Genomic DNA, 14,412 nt, shown 5'->3' with positions numbered 1-14,412 from the left:
CAGCAAATACATCTCAAATTCATTCTGAAACATAAGTTTTAATTTCTTTCTCACCTTTTAGGTGTGTTAAATGTTTTGATATTTCTGAGTTATCTGTCTTTTTATTTTATAGAAGACCCTTTTGTTTTTTTTCTAAAATACTAAAAAGTGGTCAGGGATTGCTAACTAGCTCTGAACTCAGACACTAGATTTGGCAGGTTCAGTAGACCAGATGATATTCCTGGGGGATTGAACCTAGGTCAAGTCCTACAAGACAAGCACCTTGGCTGTTCTTCTATCTCTCTGACACCTTCCTTCCATATTTCTGGCAGTAACTGTATTGGCTTTTAGACAAATTAGCTGCTATTTGTTTAAAAATCATTTTGAATACATCTGAATCTGAGTGATAACCTAATTCAGAGGTTTCCAAAACTATTTAGCTTACTCTCCCTTTGTCAGGGGGGAAATATGCACATGCATGCATATGCATAAATGCACACACATATATATGTATATGTGTATTGTGTGTGTGATTCAATGTCTCCCAGAGAGTCTACTTGTTTTTTTTTAACATTTTAATTGATTCACTATGAGATAGACCCTTACAAAGCTGTTCATGATTGAATTTTAGTCACATGGTATTCCAACACCCATCCCTCCACCATTGTACATTTCCCAGCACTAGTGCCCCCAGTTTCCATCCCATCACCCCCCCCCACCCCCACTCCCCAGGATCTGCCTGCCTCTATAACAGGCGCATCTCTCCTCTCCTCTCCTATCTCTCTCTCTCTCTCTCTCTCTCTCTCTCTCTCTCTCTCTCTCTCTCTTTCTCTTTCTCTCTTTCTCTCTCTCTCACTCCCCCCCACACACACTTTTGGGCATTATGGTTTGAGGTATTGATACTGAAAGGTTATCAAGAATATTCCCTTACCTACTTTTAAAACTCAGATCTTGTCCAGCATTATAATTCCAGTTTTTGTTAACAAACTGGACTCTTCTCTATTTTACCTACCCTCTGCCTCACACACATTTGTGGTTAGTTCAAATCATTGACCAGTCCTCCTAACCTATGTTTTCCCTTGTCATGGATACTAGTCTTCTACTGTAGCACTGTCAACCTGTTGTTCATCAGGCACCAGTAACGTCTCCGTTATGAGACTTGTTGTTACTATTTTTGGCATATAGAATATGCCATGGGTAGCTTGCCAGGCTCTGTCGTGCAGGCAGGATACCCTCGATAGCTTGCCAGGCTCTCAGAGAGGGATGGAAGAGTTAAACCCAGGTTGGCCACGTGCAAGGCAAACACCCTACCCGCTGTGCTATGACTCCAGTTCAGTCTTCTACTAGATATATATTTTTATATACTACAAATGAATGGACTGGAGCGATAGCACAGTGGGTAGGGCATTTGTCTTGCACACGGCCGACCCAGGTTTCATTCCTCCATCCCTCTCTGAGAGCCTGGCAAGCTACCGAGAATATCCCACCTGCACAGCAGAGCCTGGAAAGCTATCCGTGGTGTATTCAATATGCCAAAAACAGTAACAACAAGTCTTACAATGGAGAAGATACTGGTACCCACTAGAGCAAATTGATGAACAATGGGACCACAGTGCTACAGTACTACAGTGCTACAAATGAATGCAATCATTTTGTATCTGTCCCTCTTTTTTTGACTCATTTCATTAAGCATGATAATCTCCATGTCCATCCATTTATAAGCAAATTTCATGCCCCTCTTTTTTTTGACCCATAATCTCCACCTTCTTTAAGCAATCAAAGAAATGCTGCCCAACTGCATTAAAGACTATTATTTTCCTGGATTATTTTTGTGCCCACCAGGAGGTGGTATTGTTCACTTTGGGAAAAACTGATGAAGCCGTATAGTGTATTTTTGCTGTGACTTTCTTTCATTCAATAATTTGGATGTGCCATGCCAGTCTTTTTCATACATTCAGTCTCAGTTAAACAATCTGCTTTAAGATTTATAGAGGTTACCATATATATGAGCTTTTGCTTTGCTCCCTGATTTTAGAATTCTATTTGACTTTTGCTATTTTAATAATAAAATGTCTATTGCATCTACTTATATTTATTTTATTCATTTGGTATGATAGACCGGAGCAATAGCACAGCGGGTAGGATGTTTGCCTTGCATGAGGCTGATCCGAGTTCGATTTCTCCATCCCTCTATCAGAGCTTGACAAGCTACCTCGAGTATCCCACCCGCACCTCAGAGCCTGGCAAGCTACCCATGGCGTATTTGATATGCCTAAAACAGTAACAACAAGTCTCACAAAGGAGATGTTACTGGTGCCTGCTCAGGCAAATCAATGAACAACGGGATGACGGTGCTATTACAGTGCGGTGCTATTTTGTCTGATATTCTTTAAACTACCTGGACTTGGCTATTGGTCTTCTTTTACAATATGGGGAATTACTTTGTTATTATTTCTCAAATACAGTTCTGCCTCTTTCTCTCTTTCCTATCGTTTTCCCCTTCTTCAGACAGTAATATAGGACAGTTCTTACACTTTATCCTATCTGTCCCATAGGGCTGCTATTTTCATTTGTTTAGTTCTCTTATTCTTCCTTTCCCCTGTTTTTCCTCTACCTTATCCTCAGTTCACTGAATCAATCTTTGACTCTGTCATTGAGCTGTTAGGCCTCTCGATTGTAATGTTTTGTTCAGTCACCATAGACTTAACAGTCAGTATTTCTATTTAGACTTTTTCATACATTCATAATCCTTGGTTAATTTCTTGTCTATGATTTTCTTACTTTAAAGAATGTCATTAACAAAGCTGTTTTGACATGGACATTAGGAAAGTGAAAACATTTGATTATCGTTGCTGGTGAATTCTCCTTGCCCCATTTCCTCATTTTGTCCGGTGTTAATGGAAGGAACAGGGCCTGAGGAATACATTTAATCACAGCTGAACCACAATCATGAGAACACAATGAAAAAAATTTCACTCCTATATAGTGGCTCTAAGTTTAGAAGAGTCTGGAACACCAACAGAAATTGTGTTCATTTGTATCCTGCAGAGGTAAAGCACTAAGGTTGAATGGGCCTGGGGTCCAAATTAGGTTTCATGATTTCTAGTTCCAAGCACTGACAGAGCTGCTGATTTCCTTAGGTCTGGTCAGTGACCTGGTAGTTTCAATTATCAGTGCTTAGTAGCAATACTGAGATTTCTTTCTGGTGATGGTATTCCAACAATTCTAATCTGAGACCTATTTGTTTAGATTCTGTTCCTTATCTGGTAGACTCTGTTCCTTGGGATTTCAGGTAAGGTTCGGTGTGCCTAATATAAGTTTTGGTACAGATTTTTCATTGATCCTAGATGGATGCAAACACAGGTTCTTTTTGCCTGTCTCCAAAGTCTTCCTACAGTAACTCAGTTTCCAGGTTGTGCTCCACTGAAGACATTCTGTCCTTCTAGCCTGGAACAAAGGTCAATAAATAAGGGCTGAAATTGTCAAGGTGAACCTGTACTTTTTACTATCTCATACCAAAAACCTAGTGCAGTGAATAGTTAGAGAAGAGGACATTGAACTAAGACTTGCATTTGCTGTCGTTTAGTTAAGAGGAAACAGAGGGTTTTAAAGAGTTATCTGGGAGTATAAGTGAATATATGTTTAAAATCTTTAAATATCCATTGCTGCCTGTTTTTCCTTCCTGGCAAGTAACAATCAGTATGACATTTCAAACTTAATTTTTTATATTAAATATATTTTGCTTAATTTTTATTTTTTCCATAGTGAAAATATTTGTGAATTATTTCAATTTGCTTTTCTCTTTTTTCTGTGCAATATGAAAATCAGTGATTTCTGCCCCCCACAATTTTTCATAAGAATTCATTGTATATTTTGGACATATGTTTGTCCTAAGTTAATTATTTATATTCCCTTGGCATAATTTATAAGAAAACTAGCTTCAACATGTCAGATGTTTACCTAGTGAAACTCATTTTCCTCATTTCTTCCTAAATGCAGCTAAGATAATTCAACTGCAGCAATTCGAAATGTGTACTGCCAGGAAAATAAAAGGGTAAGCTCTTATTCTTATGAAAGAGGGTAACACAATAAATCACAAAATGTAAGAGTTCTATAGTACTTAATTGGATTTTGATTTATAACACCTGCTACTGTTAACAACAGTAAGTTCTCAACCAAAATCTAATTAGTATATTAAGTAAAATCAAATTTAAGTTGTTATATTGTGTTAATATATGTGATAAATATTTTTTGGTCTAAATTTTAAGAATAGATACAATTAATACTCATATTACACAATCTTAATGTTGGACTTACTGACAAAGTTACTCTACAGTGTAGAGTTCAGGAAGTATGAATGGCTACTATATAAAAGAATGAAACTATTATATATTCTGCAAAAGATTGTAAAAAGTCTCTAGTATATGAACCTTAGAAGTATCTTTAATTATTTTATTCCAGAGGCAATGAAACAAAAATTAACAAAAATTAACCATATTGCACAACATCAAACTTAAAAGTTCTTTTGCATGTCAATAGAAACATGCTAAAATAGAAAGATAACCTACTGATGGGGAGAAAATGTTTATACAACACACATACAATAAATATTCATGCACAAGATAAGCAAAGCACTCACAAAGCTCAATAACAACAAACCAGCAATAATTATCTCCAACAAATGGGGAGAAGAGATAAATAGACACTTTCCCCAAGACAACAATATGTGTTCATTGCCACGTATTGTAGGGAAATGCAAGTCAAAGAAACAATGAGATATCATCTCACACTGGTGAGAATAGGATTTATAAAAACTACTGGAAATTATTGGTATTTGTTGGGATGTTGTGACAAAAGAGCCCATATTCACCATTCACAGTTGGTAAAAAAAATCATCTGAAAGATTATCACGTATATCCCCTTACCTACTTTCAACATTCAGTTCCTATCCAGAGTGATATTTTCCAACTAATATTGTCATAATGAACCTTCCTTTATCTTAACTACCTCCAACTCCCCACACCCTTGTGGTAATTTCCAACCACTAACCAGTCTTCCTGGCCTGTTTTCCTTGTCCTTGAATATTAGTTTTTTTTTTATATCTTACAAATAATCCAAACCATAATGTTTAAAATGGGAGAGAGCAAGAGAAAGAGAGAGATAAAGAGAGAGAGAGAGAGAGAGAGAGAGAGAGAGAGAGAGAGAGAGAGAGAGAGAGAGAGACAGAGAGACAGAGAGAGAGAGAGAAGCAGGTAAGATGGGGGTTGGAAAGGTGGGAGGGAAACTGGAAATGATAGTGGGAAATTACATTGGTGAAGGGATGGGTGCTGGTATATTGTATGACTGAAACCCAGTCATAAACAGCTTTGCAATGCTCCATCTCATGGTGATTCAATAAAAATAATAAAACTAAAACTATAAATAAAAATAAATTTAATTTTTAAAAAAGCATCATATAGTTCAAGTTCTATGGAAAATAGATTGAGGTCACAAAAAAATAAGACTAGAACTTCCACATAATGCAACATTTTTATTTTATAGCATCTACCATCAAACACAAAAACATCAGTCCAATAACATATGTACACCTAAATTCATTGCAGTGCTTAGTATAATAGCTAGCATATGGGAATGACCCACATTTCTAATAGTAGATGACTGGATAAAAAAAAATTGTGATAAGGCCGATCCTGGTTTCCTCTCTCTCCCAGGTTTGTGCCCTCCCACCTGGCACCCACCTACATTGCAGAAAGGGGCATGACCTCCTCCAGAAGTGGGCATGGCCTCTTTGGGGGCTGGTGGCCCCAGTTATTTTCCTCTTTTCTGACACTCTGGATTCACATCTTCATTTCCATCATCTAATTCTGTGGGGAATATCCTGGCCATCTCAAACACATTAGGCCAATAGTCCAGTAGCATATTCCAATTAAACCATAATACTGGCATCACAAGAAGCTCTACAAATCCAATATAAAAGAACACATCCTCCGAAGCTTCACTAGAGACCTCACATAGCCGCTGAGGAGCATCTGAGAGGAAGGTGAACCTCTAGAAGGGAGAAAAGGTGACCAGCATCGATCGAGCTCATCCAGAATCCTTTCTCGCAACTAGAGAAGGATACTGATAGTGAACTGGAAGGTCCCACTACCATACTACTACAAAAACATGAAGAAGCAATGAAAATCTCCACCACTAGGAGAAAATGATGAAAAGGGTCCAGACGCCTCAGCAAGCATTACCCACAAATATGATCTCTCTGATAATGAATTCAGAGAATAACTATTAAAGATGTTCAATGAACTCAAAGAAACGGTTCAACAGACATCCAGTAAATTAAAGGAGGACATGAAAGAAACAATGGAATGTATAGCTGAGAAAATACAGGAAGAAATGAGAGCAGAAATAAAAAAGCTACAGTAAGAAGTGTCACAAATAAGGGATTCTGTAGATGAAATTAAAAACTCAGTGGGTGTCCTCAATAGTAAAATGGCTACAGTGGAACACAGAATCAGTGAGCTTGAAGATGAGCTGCAGAAAGCTAACAGGCAACAACAAGCAATGGGAAAAGACCCCAAAACATTTCTTAGGTGAATCAGAGACCTAGGGGATGATTTTAAGAGAACAGCATTAGAATCATCAGAGTACCAGAATGAAAAGAAGACAACCTCAGTGAAAAATCCAGAGTTAAGAATGTCATTGCTGAAAAGTTCCCAGAGCTGGATAATGCAAGCATCCAAATCCAAGGAGCCCGAAGAGTGCCAGCTAAAGAGACCCTAGCAAAAAGACTCCAAGACATATCAGAATAATGGAAGCCACGGATAGAGACACAACACTGCAAGCAGCAAGGTCAAAGAAGGAAATCACATACAAAGGAGCACCCCTGGGACTTACAGCAGACCTATCAGAGGAAACCCTCCAAGCCCAAAGACAATGGAGAGATATAGTGAAAAAACTCACTGAAATGAAGAATACTTTATCCGCCTAAACTCTCACTCAAACTTGAAGGAATGATACACTATTTCATGGATAAACAACAGCTCAGGAACTTCATAGATTCAAAATCAAAATTAAAAGAAGAACTAAAGGGGCTACTGTATGACAAGAAAACCCCTACAAGCATAACAAACCCCTATAGGAAGATGACACAAAACCTAGTAACAATAATATCCCTCAATGTCAGTGGTCTAAATGCACTATTTAAGAGACACAGTGGCAAAATGAATTCGGAAACTAAACCCAACATTCTGAGGCCTATAAGAAACATATCTGAACAGTCAGAACAAACACAGACTCAAAGTTAAAGGATGGAAAACAATCCTACAAGCAAACAACTCCCTCAAAAAAGCTGGGCTGGCCATACTAGTAACCTACAACATAGATTTCACGTTGAAAAAAATAAGAAGGGACAGAGAAGGCCATTGTTTTACTGATCAAGGGATATGTACAGTAGGAAGAAATCATACTCCTAAATGTATAAGCACCTAATGCGGACCAGCTAAATACTTAAAACAACTGCTAACGGATTTAATAAGGACATTGCTAGCAACACAATAATGGTTGGACACTTCAACACTGCCCTATCACCTCTAGATAGATCAAAAAGATTAAAACTCAGCAAGGAAACACTGGCTTTGAAGAAAGAGATAGAAGAGAGAGGGCTAATAGATCTATACAGGGCTTTACATCCCCCGAAGAAAGAATACACATATTTTTTTTCCAGTGCAATGGAACATTTTCCAAAATAGACCATGTACTGAATCACAAAACATAACTTAGTAGAATCAGGAAGACAGAAATTGTATCATCTATCTTTTTAGACCATGATGCACGGAAGATAGAAGTTAATCACACACAGACATGGATAACTAAATCAAACACCTGGAAATTAAATAGCTCAATGTTGAATAACAAGTGAGTCAGGAAGGAAATCAGGGAAGAAATCAAAAGATACCTGGAAACAAATGAGAATGAAGACATGAGTTACCAGAACCTGTGGGATGCAGCTAATGCTGTGTTAAGGGGAAAATTTGTAGCTCTGCAAGCATTCCTCAGGAAGGAAGAAAGGGCCTACATAGATAACTTGACTTCACAGCTCAAAATATTAGAAAAGGACCAACAAAAGGAACCAAAACTAGGCAGAAGGAAAGAAATAACAAAACTTAGAGCAGAAATTAACAACATGGAAACCCATAAAACAATCTGAAATATCAATGAAATCAAGAGCTGTTTCTATGATAAAATAAAAGACATTGATAACCTGCTAGCAAAGCTCACAGAGAGAGAAAGAGAGTGAGAGAGAGAGAGAGAAAAAACCTTAACGAACTGAATCAGAAATGAAAAGGGAAACATCACAACAGAAACCAAAGAAGTTCAAAGATCATCAGAGACTACTTTGAAAGTCTGTATGCCACAAAACAAGAGAACCTAGAAGAAATGGATAAATTCCTAGATTCCTATAATCTTCCAAAGTTGAACTAAGAAGATCTTGAATACTTAAATAGACCTATTAATATCAAGGAAATTGAAACTTTAATCAAAAGTCTTCCCCAAAACAAAAGCCCGGGTCCAGATGGATTCAATAGAGAATTGTTGAAAACATTTAAAAAGGACTTATTGCCAGGTCTTCTCAAGATTTTCTAGGAAATTGAAGAAACAGAAACTCTCTCAAACAGTTTCTATGAGGCACATGTCTCCCTAATACCAAAAGCAAACAAAGACACCACACACACACACACATACAAAAAAAAAAAAAAAACAACTACAGGCTGATATCCCTGATGAACACGAATGCAAAGATCCTCAACAAAGCATTAGCAAATAGAATCCAACAACTCATCAAAAAGATCATAAACCACGACCAAGTGGGATTCATCCCGGGGAATGTAAGGATGACTTATAATTCAGAAATCAATTAACATAATCCATCATATAAACAAAAGAATAGGCAAAATCCATATAATAGATTTAGAGAAATAGAATCATATCAATAGATTCAGAGAAAGCATTTGATAAGATCCAGGACCTATTTGTGATGAAAAGTCTCACCAAAATGGGTATAGAAGAGACTTTCCTCAATATAGTCAAAGCCATCTACCACAAGCCAATGTCTAGTATTATCCTAAATGGGGAAAAACTATGAGCCTTCTCTCTAAGATCAGGGACGAGATAAGGATGCCAATTCTCATGACTTCTGTTCAATATAGTACTGGAAATACTTGCAATAGCAGTTAGGCAAGAAAAAGATATTAAGGGCATTCAGGTAGGAAAGGAAGAAATCAAGCTCTCACTATTCTCAGATGATGATATTTTATCTAGAGAACCCCAAAGCCTCTATTAAGAAACTCCTACAAGCAATAGATTTGTATAGTAAAGTTGCAGGCTATAAAACCAAAACCCAAAAGTCCATAGTTTTCCTACATGCAAATAATAAGAGAGATGAAAGTGACATGAAAAAAGCAATCCCCTTCACGATTATGCCTCAGAAAATCAAGTACCTCAGAATCAGCTTAACTAAGGACGTAAAGGACCTGTACAAAGAAAACTACAAAATGCTACTTTAAGAAATAAAAGAGGACACGAAGAAATGAAAATATATTCCCTGATTATGGATTGGGAGATTTAACATTGTCAAAATGGCAATACTCCCCAAAGCATTGTAAAAATTCAGTGTGATCTCTATAAGGATACCCATGACATTCTTCAAGGAAATGGAGCAAACACTCCCGAAATGCATATGGAACAATAAGCCCCCACAAATAGCTAAAGAAATTCTTGAAAAAAGAAGATGAGAGGCATCACCTTCCCCAACCTCAAACTCTACTACAAAGCGGTAATAATTATAACAGCATGGTACTGGAATAGAGGCAGAGCCACAGACCAATGGAACAGCGTTGAATATCATGACACACACCCTCAAATATCACTGTATCACTGTCATCCCCTTGGTCATGGATTTGCTCGAGTGAGCACCATAACATCTCCATTGTAAGACTTGTTACTGTTTTTGGCATATCAAATACACCACGGGGAGCTTTCCAGGCTCTGCCGTGTATGTGAGATACTCTCAGTAGGTTGCCGGGCACTCCGAGAGGGATGGAGGAATCGAACCCAGGTTGGCCATGTGGAAGGCGACGCCCTACCCACTGTTCTATCGCTCCAGCCTTACCCATTCATAGTGGCCTAATGAATAAGGCACTGGCCTCCTAAGCCAGGGCTTATGGGTTCAAGTCCCACCTAGGGTACTGGCAGATAGGGCTGCAACCCCCAACTCTCAAATATATGATCATCTAACCTTTGATAAGGGAGCAAGAAATGTTAAGTGGAGCAAAAAAAGCCTCTTTAACAAATGGTGCTGGCAAAACTGGACAGCTACATGCAAATATATAGTTTCAGACCTATATTTACACCATGCACAGAAGTCAGATCAAAATGGATTAAAGACCTCAACATCAGACTAGAATCCATCAGGTACATGGAAGTCAAGGTTGGCAAAGCCCTGCATGCCATTGAAGCTAAACGTATCTTTAAAGGTGACACACCATTGGCCAAGCAAGTGGAAACAGAGATGATCAAATGGGACTACCTTAAACTGAGAAACTTTTGCACCTCAAAAGTTACAGTGATGAGAATACAAAGACAGTCTACAGAGAGGAAAGGATATTTACCAAATACCCATCTGATAAGGAGTTGATATCAAGGATTCACAAGACACGTTTGAACTCCACAAAAATAAAACATCCAACCCTATCAAAAAATGGGGCGATGAAATAAACAGAAACTTTCTCAAAAAAGAAATCCAAATGGCCAAAAGACACATGAAAAAAATGCTCTTCATCACTAATCATCAGGCGGATGCAGATCAAAACAAAAATAAGATACCATCTCACACCACAGAGACTGGCCCACATCCAAAAGAACAAAAGCAACCGGTGTTGGCACAGTTGTAGGGAGAAAGAGACTCTCATTCACTGCTGGTGGGAATGCCAACTGGTTCAGCCCTTTTGGAAAACAGTATGGATGCTTCTCAAAAAGTTTAGAAATTGAGCTCTCATTTGACCCAGCAATACTTCTTCTGAGAACATATCCCGGAGATGCAAAAAAGTATAGTAGAAATGATATCTTCACATGAATGTCCACTGTAGCACTGTTTACAATAGCCAGAATCTGGAAAAAAAACTGTGTGCCCGAGAACAGATGACTGGTTAAAGAAACTCTGCTACATCTAGACAATGGAATACTATGCAGCTTGTAGAAAAGAGAAAGTAATGAAATTTGCATATAGGTGGATCAACTTGGAAAGTATAATGTTAAGTTAAATGATCAGAAAGAGAAGGACAGACATAGACATATTGCACTCATTTGTGGAAGATAAAGTAACAGAATGGGAGACTAACACCCACAAATAATAGAGATAAATACCAGGAGGATTACTCCACAGCTTAGAAGCCGGCCTCACCTGCTGGTGGAAAGGCAGATCAGATAAAGAAGGAACCACCAAGTAAAGGGTGCTAGGAGGGCCCGCTCTGGATGGGAGATGCGGGCTGAAAATAGACTATAGACCGACGAACATGATGGCCACTTAATATCTCTACTGCAAACCACAACACCCAAAAGGAGAGAGAGAGAGAGAGAGAGAGAGAGAGAGAGAGAGAGAGAGAGAGAGAGAGAGAGAGAGAGAGAGAAAGGGAATGCTCTGCCTCAGAGAAGGGGTGGGTTGGAGGGAACCGGGTGGGGGTGGTGGGACCTTTGGTGATGGAAAATGGGCACTGGTGGTGAGAAGTGTACTTGAGCATTGTATGACTGAAATGCAAGTACGAAAATTTGTACATTTGTAACTGTACCTCGTGGTGATTCACTAATATTTTTTTTTTTTAAATTGTGATATATAAGCAGAATGGAACATTATGCTGTAAGAAAATTTGAAATCATGAAGGTCACTGCAACATGGATGAAACTGGATTTTATCATGCTAAGCAAAATATGGCAGAGGGAGAACAAATGCTAAATAATATCAATCATCTGTGAAATATTGAGATAATACAAGGAATATATAGTATGAAATAATAAAAAGGTCCTTGACCTTGCATTTAAAAACTTGTTAACCAGCAAAGGAGAGAAATGTGGGGCATGGTGAAGATTACACAAGAAGTAACATAAGGACAGTGATGAAGAAACAGGGAGAGTTAAGGTTTTTTTATTTAACATAGTAATTGCTTTAAATTACTAAACAATTTAAACGTGTCCCTATGCATTACTTTTACAGAGTATATAAGTACTACAATTTATAAGGTTAAGTTATATTTAAGAGGCCAATTAGTGTACTTTTTTAATTTTAATTTTTTAAATTGAATAACTGTGAGATAGAGCATTGCAAAGGTATTCCTGATTAGGTTTTCAGTAATTCAATGTTCCAACACCAATCCCTCCACCAGTGTAATTTACAAGCACCAATATTACCACTTTCCCTATTATCCACCTCCAAATCCTTCCAACCCAGTCGGTCTCTACGACAGGCATCTCTCTCTTTCTATTTCTCTCTTTCTCTCTCTCTTTCTATCTCTCTCTTTCTCTCTCCCTCTCTCTTATTTTAGGTATTATAGTTTGCAATATACAATAGAGATGCTAAAAAGTTATGTAGATTTCTTTACTTACTTTCAACACTCAGTTCTTGGCCAAAATGATCATTTCCAACTATTGTCATACTGGACCCTCCTCTCTCTTAACTACTCTTCACCCCACACACTCTCCTGATAATTTTCAACCATTGATCAGTCCAACTGGCACCTCTTTTCCTTGACCTTGAATATTAGTCTCATACTTTTTTTTTTAAAATTCCACAAATGAATGCAGTCATTCTATATAAGGACAGTTTGGTTTATACAGCAATACTATATACTTTAACACTAGTGTAACTATAGTACCAAAAATATAATAAATATCTTTTAATCTCAAAACTTGCCTAATGGTCCAGAGAGATAGAACAGTGGACTGGGCTGTTGACATGTTCATGGTAGATGTGGAGTTGATCCCTGGCACCCCATATGATTCCTAATGCAAGGACAGGAGTGATCCTTTAACATAGAGACAGGAATAAGCCCTCAGCATAGCCGTGAGCCCCCATGCCCTCCGGTAAACACACACACACATACATAAAGCAAAACAAAATACTTACTTTATTATATTTATCAGTAGAACATTTCACAAATATTGTTAAGGTATTTCTCCCATGAGGATTTTCTCTTTCTTTTCCCCATTTCCTCTTTTTCCTCCTTCCTTCCTTCCTTCCTTCCTTCCTTCCTTCCTTCCTTCCTTCCTTCCTTCCTTCCTTCCTTCCTTCCTTCCTTCCTTCCTTCCTTCCTTCCTTCCTATTACTTTATTTATCTTTTAAGATAATAATTAAAAATCACAGTGTAAAAAGAGGAAGCCAAATATAAAATGCTTTGTTACTAAAAAGCTATTCCATGACTTGAAATCCCTGTGGATTGATAAATAAAGCTAAAACTATAGTTTGGTGGAGTCACTGCTGTGGTATTTGAACTATAACTAAGGCCCCAAAAGAAGTAGGAAGTGATATTAGAATATTAAAACATGTTTGTGAGGAACATAGCTGATTTGCCCCTGCTTTCCACCGGGCCTAGAGTGCAAACAGGCCTAACATGCATCCAGGGCTGAGTCAGCAATACTTCTGCAAGCATACATGTGGCTGTGCATAGCGTGCCGGGGTGAGAAAGTCCTTTGTTATAGTGCTGTTTTTTTCATGCTATATCATGATCGTGTGACCTGAGTGTGCAGTAGCAGCTGGAATAAAGCATATAAGCATCTAAGACCTTTCTTCTGCTCCTTGCCACTTATTTGGGTTGTCAAAATTGCAAACCCAGGTCCTCAGGACAGAGCAGATGGCCCACAACTGACTCTAGTTGGAAAAATTGAGAGCAACCTGGTATGGAGTCTGTGGCACTCCTCAGTCGCCAGAGTATGAAAATCTCCTGGTGAGTTGTGCCCTGTCCCAGGACTAAACAAAGGTGAATAAGGTCCAGGCAAGCTTGGAATAATTACGGCCTCTTTCAGGGCAGATCTGGGGAAGCTCAGTGTTTCTTGGCTTCTTTTTTCAGTTTTTGGGCCACACCCAGTGATGCTCAGGAATCACTCCTGACAGTGTTTGGGGGACCCTAAGGGGTGCTGGGGATTAAACCTACATCGGCTGCATGCAAGGCAAATACCCTCACTGCTGCTGTGCTTTTGTTCCGGCCCTAAGCATATTATGATGGCAGGGAGGAATCACCTCACAGGTCTGAATGACGTTTTGGATTTTAGAAGGAAAAGTTGGTTAAGTTGAAGAAGCTGCAGTTTTACTGTGCTTCGGAAGCTGAGTTCAAAGATACCAGCTCCAGGGTGCCCAGGGCTGAGAAGTGATCTGGGGTGAGGCAGACATGA

Source organism: Sorex araneus, chromosome X (assembly GCF_027595985.1).
Source record: "Sorex araneus isolate mSorAra2 chromosome X, mSorAra2.pri, whole genome shotgun sequence".
NCBI classification, from domain to species: domain Eukaryota; kingdom Metazoa; phylum Chordata; class Mammalia; order Eulipotyphla; family Soricidae; genus Sorex; species Sorex araneus.
This window is presented reverse-complemented; position numbering follows the sequence as displayed.